The 17,187-nt window shown below is 42.9% G+C and overlaps 1 protein-coding gene across 1 annotated transcript in view; it reads left to right on the top strand.

Annotated features, from left to right (window-relative positions):
- The window catches only part of LOC102511492 (NUT family member 2G), a 113,421-nt gene that overhangs the window by 7,407 nt on the left and 88,827 nt on the right, over nucleotides 1–17,187 (top strand). The window lies entirely within an intron of this gene.

Raw genomic sequence — 17,187 nt, 5'->3', positions numbered from 1 at the left:
GTAAAAGCTGCTATCAACATTCTTATGCTAATTTTTTGTTTGTTTTTGGTAAACCTTTGTTTTGTTTTCTTTGGATAAATACCTAGGGTATGTGCTGGGTATATGAGTTTCCTTCGGTTGATGTAACAATTTACCACAAACTGAGAGGCTTAAAACAAAGAAATTTATTCTATCCCAGTTCAAAATCAACCTGTTTGCAAGGTTAGTTCCGTCTGGAGGTCCTAAAGGCCAAGCTGTTCTTTGCCTTTCTTCTAGCTTCTGGTGGTTGCTGTCAACCTTTGGCTTGTAGCTGCATCACTCCAGCCTGCCCCTGTAGTCACATATCCTTCTTCCTTCTCTGTGTCTCTGCATCCAAATCTCCCTCTCCTTGTACGGATACCAGTCAATGAATTACAGTTCACCCTAATCCGGTAGAACCTCATCTTAACTTGATTACATCTGCAGACTGTATTTCAATATAAAGCCACATTCATATGTTCCAAGTCAAGATTAATTTTGGTGGGATAATAGTCAACCCAGTACACTGGGTCATAGGGTAACTGTATGTGTAGTTTTATAAGAAATGACTAGACCTTTCCCAAAGTGATTGTACAGTTTCTCATTTCCATGAACAAATGTATGAGGGTTCCTGTCACCTCGCATCCTCCCTGACAGTTTTCATTTTATCTCTGGTGTCGGATGTGTAGTGGTATCTCGTGTGTGTTTCCATCTCCCTGATTGTTACTGATGTGGAACACTTCTATGTGCTTTTTAATCGTATGTGTGTATATATATATATGTTTACTATAACTTACTTTGTGAATACATTCAGATCTTTTGTATTTTTTAAAATTAAGTTTTATGAGTTCTTTATTAATCCTGGATACCAGTCCATTGTCATTTGTCCATTTTGCAAATATCCTCTCTATCTGAAACTTTTCTGTTCCTTTTCTTAACATAACTTTTGATGAGATGTTTAACATTGAGGAAGTCTAATTTTCTTCCCTTTTTAAATTCTTATTGTTATGAAAATAATCTATATTTTCTCTTAAGTGCTGTATGGTTTTAGCTTTTATATTTAGATCTGTGACCCATCTTGAATTAACTTTTGTGTATAGTCTGAGGCAGGAATCAATGTTTTTCTTTTTCATATGGATACAGAGTGGTTCTAGCACCATTTGTTGAAAAGTCTTTCCTTTCCCTCATTGGATTGCTTTGTTGAAAATTCAGTGATGGGCTAAGTATGGGTCTGTTTTCTGTTCACACTTTCTGTTCTGTTGCTTTGATTAATGTGTCTGTCCTTTAACCAAACCACACTGTCTGTATTACTGTAGGATCACAGGAAGCCTTGAAGTCAGGTAGTGTAAGTTCTCTTCCTTTGTTTTCTTTTTCAAGATTGCTTTGTGTAGTCTAGGTCCTCTGAATTTCCACTTAAATTTTAGGATCAGCTTCTCACTTAACAAAAAAGAAGAAAAGAAAATGTGGGCTATGTTTATTATTGAGATTTTAGTGTATCTATATATAACTTGGGGGAGAAATTACATCCTACCAATATCAAGTTTTACAAACCACTACCTAAATCTTTTCAAATTCACTTTAGCAAAATAAAAATTTGTGAGATGCAGCTAAAGCAGAGCTTAGAGGGATAGCTATAGCTGTGAGTGCTTACAGTGGGAAAGAATAAAAGGTCTGTGATCAGTGAGTTAAGCTTTTGCCTTAAGAAGCTAGAAAAAGAGGAGCAAAATAAATACAAAGTGAGTAAAAGGAAGGGAAGAATGAAAATAAGAGCAGGAATCTATGAAATATAACAACAGAAAGATGTGCTAAGCCAAATGCTGATTGTCTGAAAAAATCAACGGAATTATATATTGCTACGTAGACTAATCAAGAAAAAGAGAAAGAAGACATTAATAATCAATCGGGAATGGAAGAGAAGTTACCACTACACTTCAGACTTTAAGACGATACTAAGAGGATATCATGCACAAGTTTATACTAACAGATTGAACACCTTACACGAAATGGATACATTTTTGAAAAATACTGCTGACACAGGATAGCACAAACTGAGAAATACTGTATTTATGAAAGTAATTAAGTTGGTGGTGGATCTACAAACCTGTACTAGTTATAAAAAACATTCCAAACTGAATCCAACCATGTTTAAAAATAATTACACACCATGTGCCCAGTGGAATTTATTTTACATATGCAAAGCTCAGCATTAGAAAATGCATACTGTAGAATACTAGTCACTTCATATTTATGTACCCTCTGATGAGATGGAAGCTTTCTGTTCAACTCTCCTTCTTTGAGTTCTCACCAAAGTCACATTTAATATCCATATTTTTACCAACTGTCCCTTCTTGTAAATTTAGGCTTTTTCTAGTATGCACCTCAAAACTCTAACAGCCTTCACCACCTAGTTCCAAAGCCACTCCACAATTTTAGATACTTATTATAGCAGCATCCCACTTCTTGGTACCAAAATCAGCATTATGGTTACTGGGTAACAGAACCAATAGGATGTATATGTATACACACACACACACACACACACACAAGAATGTGAGGTGTATTATAAAGAATTGGCTCTTATGGTCATGGAGGCTGAGAAGCCCCAAGATCCACGGTCAACAAGAAGAAGACTGAGGAGAGCCTATGGTATAATTCCAGTCCAAAGGCTAGCAGACTCAACAGCCAGGAAAAATTAGTGTTTTAGTTCAATTTTGATAGGAAGAACAAACAAACAAATCCCATCCCCCTCCCCTACCCCTCACCCTCTCCTGTCACAGCTTGAAGGTAGGGTGGAAGTGTTCCCTCTTATTTGGGAGAGGGTCAGTCTTTCACAGTATTCAGGCCTTCAACTGATTGGATGAGGGCCACCCACATTAGGAAGAGCAACCTGCTTTACTTAGTCTTTCCATTTAAATGCTAAAGTCTTCCAAAAACATCCTCAGGGAAATACCCAGAATCATATTTGACTAAATGTTTGGGCATCCTGTGGCCAGTAAAGTTGATAACGTAAAATTAACTATCACAGATGCTAATATTTCTTTTTTTTTTTTTAATTGAAGTATAGTCAGTTTACAGTGTTGTGTCAATTTCTGGTGTATAGCTTAATGTTTCAGTCGTACATGTACATACATACACTTGTTTTCATATTCTTCTTCAAGATACTGAATATAGTTCCCTGTGCTATCCAGTAGAAACTTGTTGTTCATCTATTTTATATATAGTAGTTAGTATCTGCAAATCTCAAACTTCCAATTTATCCCTTCCCACCCCCTTCCCTCGCTAGTAATGTTTTGTATAGCCTTTATTTTTTATCGTCTAAAAATCACTGAGACGATATATTATGAAAGATGTTCAATTTCCAGGGATTAATTCTGATTAATGCTGAAAATGTCTTCTTTATACATGTTTGGACGAAGTTTCAGAATTCTTTAAATTGTTTAAAAGCAGGGAATGCACAGCATTCTTTCTTCTCTGGTAATCAATTCAGTGTCTACGGCCATTCATTTTTTCTCATTGCTATACTTTTTTTTCCTCACAGTTGCAGCTGCAGAAGGAAAAATTTCTTTAAGGGGCCATTAGACGTGATTTTCTTTTTCTAAAGTTTCTTTTGGAACATTTGAGTTCACGTCCAATTACTGAAGTAATTACTGGTCTGAAAAACCAGTTGGCACAAGAGCAGCTGTAGATTGTAAAATGGTTTATAAACTGAGTAATTTGAATACATCGTGTAAATTTTTATGATTAACTGAAAAGCATTACCTTGATAAAATTTTACTTTTTATTTCTCCCTTTATTGAGCAACTTCTGTATGTTTAAAACCATGTTAAGGATTAGGGTTTCCCAAAGTGGACATTGTAATTCTTGTCATTTTTAGTTAAAATTTGACACATTACTAGATAGGCACAAAAATGATGCTCAGTGCTCTTCTTAGAGGCTGTGACTCCCAGAAGAGCAGCGTTAACTGTTTCTGAATCAGTCGCCACATTGAACACAGAAGACCCTGAATGGCACACCTACAACGATATGCAGTTTACCACTGATCTTAGACTTTGTGATCCAGCAGGAACACAAACAAGCCAAGGAGAAGGCAGTGGCTGCCTTTCTCTCCCCATCAAATCCCAGACAAGTAGACAGTAGTGCAATACGGGAAGCTCAGCTGTCAGAACTCCAGAATTACAACCATGTATTTATTGGAAGCTGCTGGCCAGAAACGTACATACCTGCCCGTGAGTTTTGAAAATGTGGACAGCCTAACTCCACAAAATAAACTGATAGTTCACTGAGCTAAACTAGAGTACACTCGCTGATGAGAAAGCAACCACGGTGGGTGCCTGATGGCCGGAACTGCACGCCAAGACTGAAGGGATGTTCACTTTCACAGTGGAAGTCCAGTAGGGTCAGCACTTACGAATACTTACCAAGGCCATTTCACAGGAACCTCTAGATGCAGCAACACAGGCACACCCATACAGAGGGTGGGGAGGGGAGGGGAACTACGTTTAATAAGCAGTTCGCTGAGGAGGAAACGTAGGGGGTTGAAGTGTTAGGAAGGGATTGCATGGTGGCTGTTCTTGTCAGTATTGAAAGCTAGCATCTGAGACCAGGTGGAATCAGTACTCTGTAAAGGGTCACATAGTAAATATTTTAGGCTTTATGTTCTTTGTTGCAAGTACTCACCTTTGCCATTGTGTGTGAAAGCTGCCATGGACACTACGTAAAGACTGAGTGTGGTTGTGGTCCAGTAGACCTTCATCTGCAAAACAGCTGGCTGGCTGTAGTTTGCTGACCCATGTTGTTGGTAGTTCATAAAATACACCTCTTTTTTGGTTGGTGAAGAAAGCATCGGGTGAGTCTGGAAAGCCTAGTGTACTGAGTTTATTTAAGGTTCATGCTATTTTCCATCAGCTTCAGGTGGACAGAAGTAAGTGAAATGGAATAAGGCAAACAAGTTTGATATCTCCCTGAGCTATTTTAGGTGGAAGAATTTCCTTTCACAGCAGTTTTTGAAACACTGAGAAAAGCAGGTCTAGAACTGATTGGGGTCACCAAGAGCCAGAATCCTTTAAGGGGTTGCAGGCCTAGACTGAGTCTCTGTGTTTCACTGCCAAGTCCACACACCATGAGAGAGAACCCAGCACGTAACCCTCTAGGAAACCCTTGTTCAGGAGAGGAAGCACCTTCAGTTCACTTCCCATTTAGATCTCCCACCACTTCTTTAGACGGCTACACTCCATCCACTCTGCGGCCGAGAGCCCCACAGTATTCAGCCTCTTGGGAGACGTGGGGGGAATCACTGTGTTGCTTGTTCTGGATTCTGGTTCTCTGTGAAGGGAGAGCAATATTATAATGGCCTTCATTCTCTACCCTTCTTAAGCCCTCCAACAGCGGAATGAGAGCCCCAAGCCACACACTTGGCTTCCTACAACACCAGTGATGGGTATTGTCTCTCAACCCCCCAGCCCTGCAACCCTTCGTCCCATCCTATTAGCTATGCCCGTGTACAGTGATACAGCCCAAGGATTCAGGGCCTTCAGCCACACCCTCCCTAGTCCTCTAGTCATGGGCCAGGGATCTGGAGCACCTACGCTTTTTTTTTTTTTTTGAAGTTTTTTTTTAATAGACTTTATTTTTTTTTTAGAGCAGTTTCAGGTTCACAGCAGAATTGAGCAGAAAATAACAGATTTCGCACATAACCCTCCCCACCCACAGATACATACTCTCCTACCCTCAACATCCCTCATCACTTCGGCATACTTCGTACAATCGATCCGTGCGCGGCCGCGTGCGCTGCCCGGCCACGCCCCGGCGCCCTCCTCGGCCGCGCCCCTCCCTCCACCCGCCTAACGGTCAGGCAGGCAGGCAGGCAGGCTGCCGTTGGTCGAGCGGACGGCGGCTCCGCCGGGCTTCCCGAGCGGTGCCCGTCCTGCTCCCTCCGGCAGCGGCGCGGTGCCTCCGAAAGGCGCGGAGCTGGCCTGGCGGCGGCCGCGGAGCTTGGTGCCCAGCGCGGCGGCGGCGGCGGCGGCGGCGGCGGCGGCCCGGGAGACAACATGGCGGCGGGGGCGTGTGCGCGCCCCGAGGTGCTCCGTGGGCAGGTGTTCGACAGGGGGCCGCGCTCCAGCAACCTGCTACCTCGGCGAGGGCTCCCACGGCGTCGAGTGGTGAGTGTCCGCGCCCCGCGTGCCAGGCCTCGCCCGCCCGCGCGGGCCCCCGCCCGGCCTCGGCTGTCGCAGCTGCGGCCCGGCCCCGCCCGGCCCGCCCGCGAGCCTAACCCGAGCCTGGCGTCGACCTCGACTCCAGGCGGGCTGTCCGCCATCCGCGCGCCGAGGCCTCGGGCGGGGCCTGGCCGCTCGTGCTGGGGCGTTGCTCGCGGCGCTTCCCGGGTCGGCCCTCGCTGGGCGCGAGAAGGGGTGGGTGGGAGTGGAGCATAGGACCCCGGTAGGCACGGACCCCCATGTCAGGAACCGCCCCACCCCACCGCCGGGTGCTGGCCTCGCGGCCCTCCCTTGATGTCTGATTGTGAAGCCGCGAAATCCTTCAGATGCTCGGGGCGGCCGCCGTGGTCTGCGAGGCGTTTCGCAGCGGTGTGTGCGCTCGACCCCAAAATCATCATCTTGTTTGCCCCTCTCGCCTGCGTTTTCCGCAGACGGCTTCGGTTCAGCATGTTCGTGGTGCCGGGGATTCTCTCCTGCGCAGGCTTTCTATAAAGCATGAAGCGGCACCAGTGTTGGTGTGGAATGTTTCACTCTCGAAGTTTTTAAATGGGTTTGGAGATGGTGCTATTGGCGTTTCAGGAAGGATAAGTTAGCATCGCTGTCTTAATTTCTTCAGGAGTCATTTGGTGTTGGGCCTAATTTTAGTTTTTCCCCCGTTTTACTGCGCGTGAGCTCCCTTACTAGCATAAAGGCATCCAGATGTTTTAGCACAATGACTGTGGACTTCCCCTGTTACTGCTTTAGTGCTCAGTATGTATGCAGCCCTGCTGGAGTTCTTGGAGAACCACATGCAGGCTCCCTCTTCTGGCTCCAGATCCCTCAGAAGCGTTCGTGGAATGAGGGTGACTGTGTTGTTGTTGTTGTTGTTGTTGTTGTTGTTGTTGTCGTCGTCGTTGTCGTTGTCGTTGTTGTTGTTTTATTAGAACCAATTACCTGTCGTAATTTATGGTGACGGAGAGTTGTGAAAGTGTAGGCTCCCTTATACCTAAACCTTCATGTGAGTGTGTCTTTTGTGTTGAATGAAGGAAGCAAACCGTTTCTGAACACTGCGTGTCAGGTACTGTGCTAGGTACTGTTACCTCATGTTACCTGAACAGCCACCTTGCAGAGAGGGAAGGGCAGTGCTCTCTGTGAGATGAGAAAGTATTTCGAGGTGAAGCCGGTTCCTGAGGTCGCACAACTAAAGAGTCAGGCTTGAGATTGTAGACTGAGATCCCGTTTCCATTGCCAGAGCCCTTTTCATTACTCCCTGTTTTCCTTAGTGTTACTAATAATTTGGGAAATTTAGTGTATTTTACTCTTACAAGCAAATTTATTTCAGAAACGTATTGGAATTTGAATGGTCATAATTTTAGAAATGCATAGAGGGAATGTTTTACCAAGTATGCTAGCTAAGTACAAAGACTACTTAAAATTCTTAAAAAAAAAAAAAAGGGAAAAAGTTGAATATTTTCATTCTCTTCAGGAACAGAGGGCTTCACTGTATAGAGCTGTGAAGATTCCCTTGAACTCAGAGGCTTAGGAGACATAAAGGAAATTACATTAGGTCGGGTCTAAAGGAAAGAAGGTCCTAGAAGGTAATGGAAAGGTGGTACTGCCCGCAGCATCGCTTCTCAGGCGTAGGTGTGATTGCTGTGCACCTGCTGGTAAGCGTGCCAGTCACCAGGTCCCATTGTGTGAGGCTGGGAATTGCCCGTCACGTCCTTGGGCCCTTAGAAGAAATTAACAGTTAAATGTGTACTGAAGAAAGTCCTTAGTTTCATGACATGTCAGTTGAAAGTTTTTTTTTTTTTTTTAAATGCGGAAAGAATTTTTCCTAGCCTGAAGGTGATTTAGATCTGGTAACTTTCTATCACTGTTGTTGACTTACGTTACTTAAGTCTATCAGGTGAAATGTCAAGTTCTCTTAGTGTAATTTTTTTTCCTTTCTTAAGGTCCAAGTACAATACTGGAATTATAATCGTGGGTCCAGATGATAGCTGTTTTTCTGCAGGTTGATGATATTTAATATAAGCTTAATCTATATTGTGCTTTATTAGTATTTAGTAAATGGTGGTTAACAATGCTTGGTTTTTTAAAAACAATGTTTTAATAGACTTTATTCTTTTAGAGCAGTTTCAGGTTCACAACAGAATTGAGCAGAAAATACAGAGTTCGCATATAGCCCTCCCCACCCACACATATATAGTCCCCTACTATCAACATCATTCATCAGTGTGGCATGTTTGGCACAATCGATGAACCAACATGGGCACATTATTATCAACCAAAGTCCGTAGTTTACTTTAGGATTCACTCTTGATGTCGTACATTCTATGGGTTTTGACAAATGCATAATGACACGTAGCCATCACTGTAGTATCATATAGAATAATTTAATTGCTCTAAAACCCCTTTGTGCTCCATCTCTTCATTCCTCCCTCCTTCCTACTCCCCAAACCCTTGGAAACCATGATCTTTTTATTGTTTCTGTAACTATGCCTTTTCCATAATGTCATTTGTTTGGAATCATACAGTTTGTAGCCTTTTAAGACTGGCTTCTTTCATTTAGTAATGTGTCTTTGAAGTTTCTTCTTTGTCTTTCATGGCTTGATAGATCATTCTTTTTACTGCACATATATTTTTAAGCTTATGTATATGTACTGTTCATTGTTTCTAAGAACGTTTAGAGCTTTAGCTTTTTAAACTTAGATAGTTATGAAAGGAATAAAGCCACCACAAAATAAGAATCAACTCAAAGAGATACTTACATCCTGTATTAACAGCAGCATTATTTATAATTGCCAAGACATGGAAAGCATCCTATGTAACAATGCACGATTTATAAAGGATTTCTTAATTGAAATATTAATAATATTTTAATCACTGATATTTTCAAAAGGTTAATATTTCCAGAAGGACTTAGAGATTTTAAGGAAGAAAATTTTTTTTTCATTTTCTGTATCTGTTCATTAGGAATTTTGCCTTTCTGTGCAAAGTCCTTTGCTAATTATTAGGTAGAGGATATAAAGAATGCTGTTTGAACTGAGCCTTTCTGAGTGCATGTGTTTTTCATAGGAAGACAAAAGGTGCAAGTGACAGTCTAAGCTGTGGAATCCAATCCTGGAAAAGGACTTAGTTGGTAACTTGTGGAGGACTCTATGGGCAGGACGGAATTTGATTTTATATTTGAGCAATGGAGAAGCATCATAGTTTTTGAGAAGAGGCAGGCACATGAATAGTTTTGAAATTTTGGGAGAATCTAGATCAGAACTGCTGTTAATTACCAGAAGAAACTGAGATGGGGAATCAGGCTATGTGACCTTCTAGAGGTGAAGAGATGTAGTGGCGTGAAGATGGAAATGTTAGAGTTGGTAATGGGATCGTGTCAGAGGAGTGGTGGACTTTTCATCATGGCAGATATGGGATGAAGCAAAGGATGATAAAGTCTTAAAGGGTAAGAGGCTAAAGAAGAATTTGGATTTGGGAGAGATTCTGAGACAGGACCTGGTGATGTGGTATGGGGAAGGCTGTTAATTCCAAGGCTTCTAGCTTGAGGGCACGGTGGTGCCATTATTAGAGGAGGAATACTGTAGGCAGAGGGAGTTTGTTAAGGAGATATAGTGAATTCTGGTTTGGACTTGTTAAGTTTATGATGCCCGTTGGCCCTTTAGGCTATATCCAGAGGGGGTCCTAAATAAGAGGGACATAGAATCTGGAGATGAAAATTTGTGTAAGTGGTAGTCTGGTGTGGATGAACACAGATTCTTATTTGCAATCATTGGTTAGGTGAAATTGCATGCATATATTCTGTGTTTATCTTTTTAGTAAAGAATCCATAGCATTCATTAGATTTTCAAAGGGTTCGTTATCCCAGAGAGGTTAAGAACTAGTGAGACAGAACAGAAAGACCCAAGAAGGAACCTTGGCAAGCAAGTAGTTTTAGGAGGTGGCAAAGAGGAAGCTGAGGACAGGTGAGATGTAAAAGACTTGGGGAAAAGGGAAAAATGGCATGAAAGAGAGAAGTTGAAGCTGTACACTTCATGATCTAATTAAGGTAAGTATCTATGTTGGATAAATTCAGGTTGAAATATTTTCTGAATGTGACTGAGAGGTCGTGAGGTCATCTCCATAGAGATCCTAATGGAAGCCTTGAGAGAGGGGAGAAGATGAGAAAAAATGTGTGAGCTGAGCCGAAGGAATGCCTGACTTTAGGTGTCCACAGTGGGCTAGCTACAGAAGAGGAAGAGGAGGTGTGGTCAGAGACCAAAGACCTGGGAGTCCACATTGTCAGCGGAGCCGGGGGACATAGTGGTCACTAGGAATCGGTAGTGAGGAGTGTGGAGAGCACAGTGCAGCTGGAAGACAAGCTATTGGGTTTGTTGACTTTCAGCTCTCCTAAAGAAAACATAGTTTTAACCAGAATTTCATTGTGCTCACATTCCTGCTGGTACAGTATCCGGTCCTGTTAAGGTGTCTGTGATTACGGCAGGCTAGTCAGAACCACCATTTAGTCAACGCTTTCTGTTACTTTTGTTTGTTTGTTTTTAAGCATACATTAATCAGTTCTCTTAACCACACTGCAGAGCTGGTTGCTTTCAGTAAGTGGAAATTTGAGACACAGCAAAATTAATTTGCCCACAGATACCCAGCTGGGAAGTGATAGAGCATGTCTGCCTGGTACCTCAGTGATACTCAACCAAAGATCAGAGTTGAGAAAATACATGCTTTCAATAGGAGAAAATATCTATTGTCTGCTTTCTGTGTGATTCACTTTTTTAGCCTTTTACAAAACCTTTCATGCAAGGTCATTCAGTTAGAATTCATTGAGCACCAGTTCTCTGCAAGGACTCAGGGGGCACCTGCCCTTCAGTAGCTCCTGCTCCAGACAGTGGGGTGCAGTTGGATAGGAGCCCAGAAGGCCCGTGGGGAGTCCTGTGGGGGCAGAAGGCCGGGGTGGTGTGGGGCTGCCTGTGTCTGGCTTCACAAACCTTGGCGCTGGGTGTGGATGTACGACTGGGAGTTTGCCTTGAGACGTGCACTCCAGGTAGAGCAGAATGCACATGCCAGGGCACAGAGGTCTGAGCACGGCACATCCCATCTGGTCAGGAAAACCAGAAGTTGTCTGGGAAGGGAGGGTGTGGGTGGGTGCCTTGGAGAGAAGACTGGAAGGGAGGCAGCTGGGATGGGCAGGATTGAGTTCTGAAGGACTTTGTTTTCTCAGGAGCTGGGACTTGAGTTGGTGGGTGAAAGTCACTGAAGGATGCCCTTTTTCTGCTAGGTTACTCATCAAATTTTGTGTTTCCCTTGTCTCTGACTTTCTACCCATTGTACTTGTTCTCTTTTCTTTATGCTTCCTTAGGGATACTCAGTCAGTGGGTGTGATTTTTACCCCTTCTCCAGGGAACTGCGAAATGTATGTGGGTTTTGTTTTGCTTTTTGTTGTTACATTGATTGGAGGTGTTAATGGCCTTCGGTGTGTATGTGGTGGAGGTGGACGTGCCACACGACCCACGTGCAGTGTGCAGGCAGCAGTCAGTCCCTGCAGCGGAGGAGCATCCTGTTAAGATGCCAGTGGTGTTTCCCTTCAGCCCATCCCCAAGAAAGGCTGGGCCCTGGGCAGGTCCTGCCTTCCTGTGAGAGTCATCTCCTCCATGAACTTCCTTCTTACTCTGGGCTCTAGCACTCCGCCCATCCCTCCCTTGGAACTTTGCTCGGTTTTGGTACCACCTGGTTGAAAGGCAGGACCAGCGGTAGTATAAATCCTCTACAGAGGCTCCAGACTAGATTCCTAGTTGTGCTGGCTTAACTGTTAATGTAACTTTTAATAAAGAAGTCTCTTGTATGGTTTTTGGAGCTCGAAGATGTGAGGAGACCATCTTACATGAGCAACAGAAAATCCAGAGTTTCTGAACAGCTTTGAGTGCAAGTAAAATGCAAAGAGAATTCATTTTGGTATTAGTAACACCCCTAATAATGTGCTCCTGGTGGGGACTGCAGGTGATAGGTCATTCTGCTGAATTTATTTTGTATGTTCTCAATTCTGAAGTAATAAAAATATTTTCTTGTAAAGCATCCAGGTTGAGTTTTCTGGGAACTACATACAGTTTATTCCTCACCTTGCTCGCAGCAATGTACCTACTAAGTAGAGGACGACCGACTGCCCAACAGACATCTCTAGCTACCCCACCCCTCTTCCAGCCTGCTCTGCCTGCCCACCGGCCTGACCCTGAGATGCTCTTTCTTCCTTTTTGCTTTTCTTTCCTCTTTCACTTCTTGGGGCTCCTGTACATTTGAAAACCAACATTATACCCAAGGTCTGTCTCAAATGCTGAGTGTTTCAGCACGCTCTGCACTCTGAACCCATCTGTGGCTGGTGGGAGCTGGGGGTGGGGTGTAGGCGTGAAGTCTGCATGGACTTCACCGTGACCAGCTGATTAGCATTAGTTGCAAGCTTGTCTTAGGTGCTGTGGTTTCAGTCGTTTTCATCCTGACCTTTGCGGTATATATTTTTTTCACTTACAGATAAGGAAACCAGGTCTCAGGTAACTTGTCCAGGGATCACAGGTTGTAAATGTATAAGAGAACTGAGATTTGTTCTAGACCTCAATACGTGTCATTTTTCCCCCATGATCTACTCTAGACTTTCCTGTGTTACAGCGAGTTACCTGGAAGCGTGCTTCCTGCAGTCTGAGTTCCTGAATGTGTTGGCACCAAGGTATAAAATGATGATCGTCATGACCAACTTGGGCCTGTTGTGGAGATGCAAGATGCAAAATAGTAACTTTGAACATCAAGGGCTAATTGCCTTTTACAACTCTACGAAGTTCATTTCCTTATAAGTAAGTTTGTGATCCTAATCTTTCCCTTGTGAAAAGCAGTAGCCAAAACCTTCTTGGTTTTGACTCTGAGAAATGAGTTCTGCCTTTTCCCTCTTAGACCACTCTGCATCTGTAGGTAGGGTGACTGTTCATTTCCAGGTAAAAGTTTGGGGCTTCATGACTGCTGGGTCTGAGAATCATAGATGAGGTTCAAGTCTCTAGGCTTCCTTCTTCTCAACTGATAGCTGTTTCCAGCGGATAGAAAGGAGCCTTCACTTGGACTGAGACTTCTGAGTGTATTCAAGAGGTATCCAAGGACCTTAGCTCCAGTCCTGCCATCCCACATCTCTGTGAGGATTGTCAGGGAGTCAGGGACTGCTGCAGAAATCATCTCCTTTACAACATTTACATTAATGTGTGCCAGAATTCATGAAGGTTGTGCTTGTAAAAAAAAAACAAAAAACAAAAGGCATATGGGAGACTGTATTTCTTTCACTGTGTCCATTGTGTTGGTGGGAAAGTAATTGACAGGTTAACCGAGTCTGTGATGAAGTGAGCTTGGTCATGTGATGGACACAGGTTGGAGCGATGACTAAGAGCTGAAGTTCAAGGCCTAGTAGGGGAGGCAGGTGTGTCAGCAGATGAGTTCAATCAGGGTTAAAGATGCAGTCCTGAGGGCTGTGCAGGATTGAGGGACCGGGAGAAAGAGAAGACATGCTTCTACAGGGTTGGGTGTGAAGGGGCAGTAAAGAGTTTTGGTTTCTTCCACTTCTCACAAATATTAACTCAAAATGGATCATAAACAAATAAAATGCAAAACTATAAAAATTCTAGAAGATAACACAGAAGGAAACTAGGTGACCTTGAGTTTGGCAGTGAGATTTAAGATAACATCAAAAGCACAATCCATGGATGAGCAAATGATCAGTTTGAATTCATTAAAGTTAAAAACTTCCCTGTGAAAGAATGAAAAGACAAACCACAGACTGAGAGGAAACATTTGCAAAAGACATGTCCACTAAAGAAATTTTATCTAAAATATACAAATATTGATTAAAACAATATCTTCAAAAGGAAGATATACTTATGCAAATAGACATAACAAGAACTCCAGCATCAGACATTATTACAGATTTGCAAATTATGACATACCACTATACTCTTGTCAGAATGGACAACATCCAAAACACTGACAATACCTACTGCTGGTGAGGCTATGGCACAAGAGAATTCTCATTCATTGCTGGTGAGAATGCAAAATGATATATCCACTTTTGGAAGACAGTTTGGCAGTCTTAAAAGCTGAACTTAAGCTCCACTATACAAGCCAGGTTAGTAATTGATCATTATTATTAACTGATAATAATTTTCTTATTTTGGGTTGTATATATTTTCAAGTATCACTTGTGTAATTTTGAACAGCTAACCTTTTCCTCCTCCCCCTTGCTGGTCACAGATGTTATTCTTTTATGTTAATAGTGGCTCCATTTTCTAGCATTTGTTCTATTTCACAGCTGTATTAGTTGTTTGTATCTTTATTTCTCTTGGCAGCTTGATTTTGAAAGGTACCCTTCTGGAGTTGCAGTAAATTCTCCCTAACCCTACTCCACCACCTCCCCTCCACCCCCCACCCCACCCCCCGCCACGTCTTTTACCCTTTGTGAAAAGAAATTAAAACACTCACATACTACGCAGATTTAACGATTCTTGATCTTTTGCCATATTTGCTTCATCTAATTGTTTTGCAGAATTTTTAAAAAGTAAATTACAAATACATAATTTCATAGTTGTAAATATTTCACTATGTATCTTTAAAAAATAAGACCAATTTCCTACATCATCCGAATATTATCATACTAACCAAAGTAATGGTAATTTTCCTTAATATTTCTTGTATCTAGTCCACATTGGTGTTTCTTAAATTGTCTCTTTCACTGTTACTATTTTTCCAACGAGGATCCGATGAAGAACCAGATTTCGCAACATGTTGTTATATCATAAAGTTAAACCCATATGTCTAGGAATTCAGGAAAAGTCGCCAGGGATCAGGTGAAATTGTCAAGAATTCAAGCTCACAAACCAAGCCGAAAAGCTTCAAAAATTATTTCCTGTGGTCTCAAAGATTTATGGGAAATGTAGTCCTGAATGTTTCGGGCCCACCGCTCAGCACTCTGGGAAGGGGTCCCGGGAGTTCAGTCTGCGCAAGCGCGTATCCCGCTCCGCCTTCGGTTCACCCCCTCCGCCTAAGTTGGGCAGAATCTCGGCGTCTGCGGGTAGTTGTCGGAGGCAAGGCTGCCACCGGAGGTGAGAGCATAGGGACCCGGCTCCGCGCGGCTTAGGGCCCTGCTGGGTCGGGTAGACCCTCTGTTCGCGCTGACGGGAGCGGGAAGTCTCGGGAACCTCCATTGGGCCCTCCCCTCCCCCAGCCCCGTGGTCCGGGCTGGGCCAGCCCGGCCTGCTCGAGGTGGGCCTGAATCCTGGTCAGGAGGTGTTCGGCGCTGGCCGGGTGCGGGTGCCGCCAGCGGCGGGAGGAGAATGCGCCTTTGTAACGTTCTTGATGAACACGAGGCTACTAATCGTATCTTGTGCAGTTACTGTGAGAATAAAATAAATCTGCAAAAGATTTTGAGAAGTGATTGTAAGAATCACTGTGTAAACTGCTGTCATAAGACACTGTTCCCTTTGGCGTTTCGTTTAACCCTCATAACCCTCATAAGTCTGCTTGTTATAAACATGCCTTTTTTTTTTTTTTAATGAAAGGAATTTCAAGTGGGCGGAATGATACATACTCCAGGACACAAGCTGGTAGGTAGGTGAGAGGTTGCAAATACAAATAGATTTTACTCCCTGTCTCTTGCTCTTCCTAATACCCTCCCTGCCCCCTACCGAGTTGCAAACTTAAGAGCTCTGGGCAGCCTGTCTCCAAATTCCCAAAGACATGGTTGTGAAGTGACTGCAGACAGGATCTCAGCATGTGGGAGATATGTACTGGGATTTGTGGGTTCCTCGCAGAGCCCCTGGTCAGAGTGAGGCTCTTGAAAGTTCCTGAACTGTCCAATCTGTCTCCATTCTCAAAAGCAGTCTAATAATCTAATGCAATGCTGCTGGCCAATAGAAAGACAATGCAAACAAAATGTAATTAAAAATTTTTCAGTAGCAACAGTAAAAAGTAAAAAGGGTGAAGTTAATTTTACTGATACATTCAATTAGGTACATTCAAAATATTATTTTGACTTCAGGTGTGGTAGTTGAACGCAGCTAATGGCTGCATAATAGATGGTACATTTTTAGTGAATTCCAAAAGAGTCCGATTTCTAGTGTTGGATGAAGGTTTCAAATAAGTGAATTTGTTTCTTTGGCCCCTCTGGAGTAAAGTAGCTCTTCTAAGATAGGAAAGAGGGAGTCGCAACAATAACTGCCACTTGGAAGAACAGCTCATCTGACAGACACCTCACCAGAGCTTCAGAGCAGAGGCAGAAAGTTCTAGAAAGGGGCAGATCTTGAGTTGCTCCATCAGAAACAGTTCTTGATCCCTGTATAGCATGACTGAAATTTGGTGAGTCAGACTTGGTGATGTCATCGCATGTGGAAACCATCACAGACTGTGACAGTGGACAGTGTAGACCGACTTGCAGAAGGTGGTAACCTGGGGTGGAGAGAGATGTCTGACCGTCAGGCCGCACCGGAAAAGGCTCTTTACTGGATGGCTAGTGAGGATATGATGTCCAGGCAAAATATAAGCAGCCAGAGCTGATGAAATCATAGACAGCACCCCATTCCCTTCACTCTCCCCTCACTCTTTCCAGAAACTGAGCTGCACTCACACCATGAGAATAATTAGATGCCACATTTGGTGATGGACAATAACATAGAAAAAAATTACCTATGTTCCTGAACAGAGATAATAATAAAATGATAGTGGGTGAAGAGATTTCTGTATTGGCCATTTATAGAAGCCCCAAAATACTGGGTCTGAAACGAATGGTTATAGTCACACAGAGCAGAACCAAGCACAATGATGTTTACTTAACAAAGATAAGTACTATAACCATGTTATTAAAATATCTTTTTAAAAAATTGCATCCTTTTTAGAACAAAGGATTAAAATATATATTTTTTGCATAATACATTCCATTTTTATTCAGCTCTAACTCATGGTATAAACTCAAAAAGAACTT

The sequence above is a fragment of the Camelus ferus genome, chromosome 4 (genome assembly GCF_009834535.1).
Source record: "Camelus ferus isolate YT-003-E chromosome 4, BCGSAC_Cfer_1.0, whole genome shotgun sequence".
Classification (NCBI taxonomy): Eukaryota; Metazoa; Chordata; class Mammalia; order Artiodactyla; family Camelidae; genus Camelus; species Camelus ferus.
The sequence above is the reverse complement of the archived record's forward strand: the minus strand, read 5'-3'. Positions and strand labels throughout refer to the sequence as shown.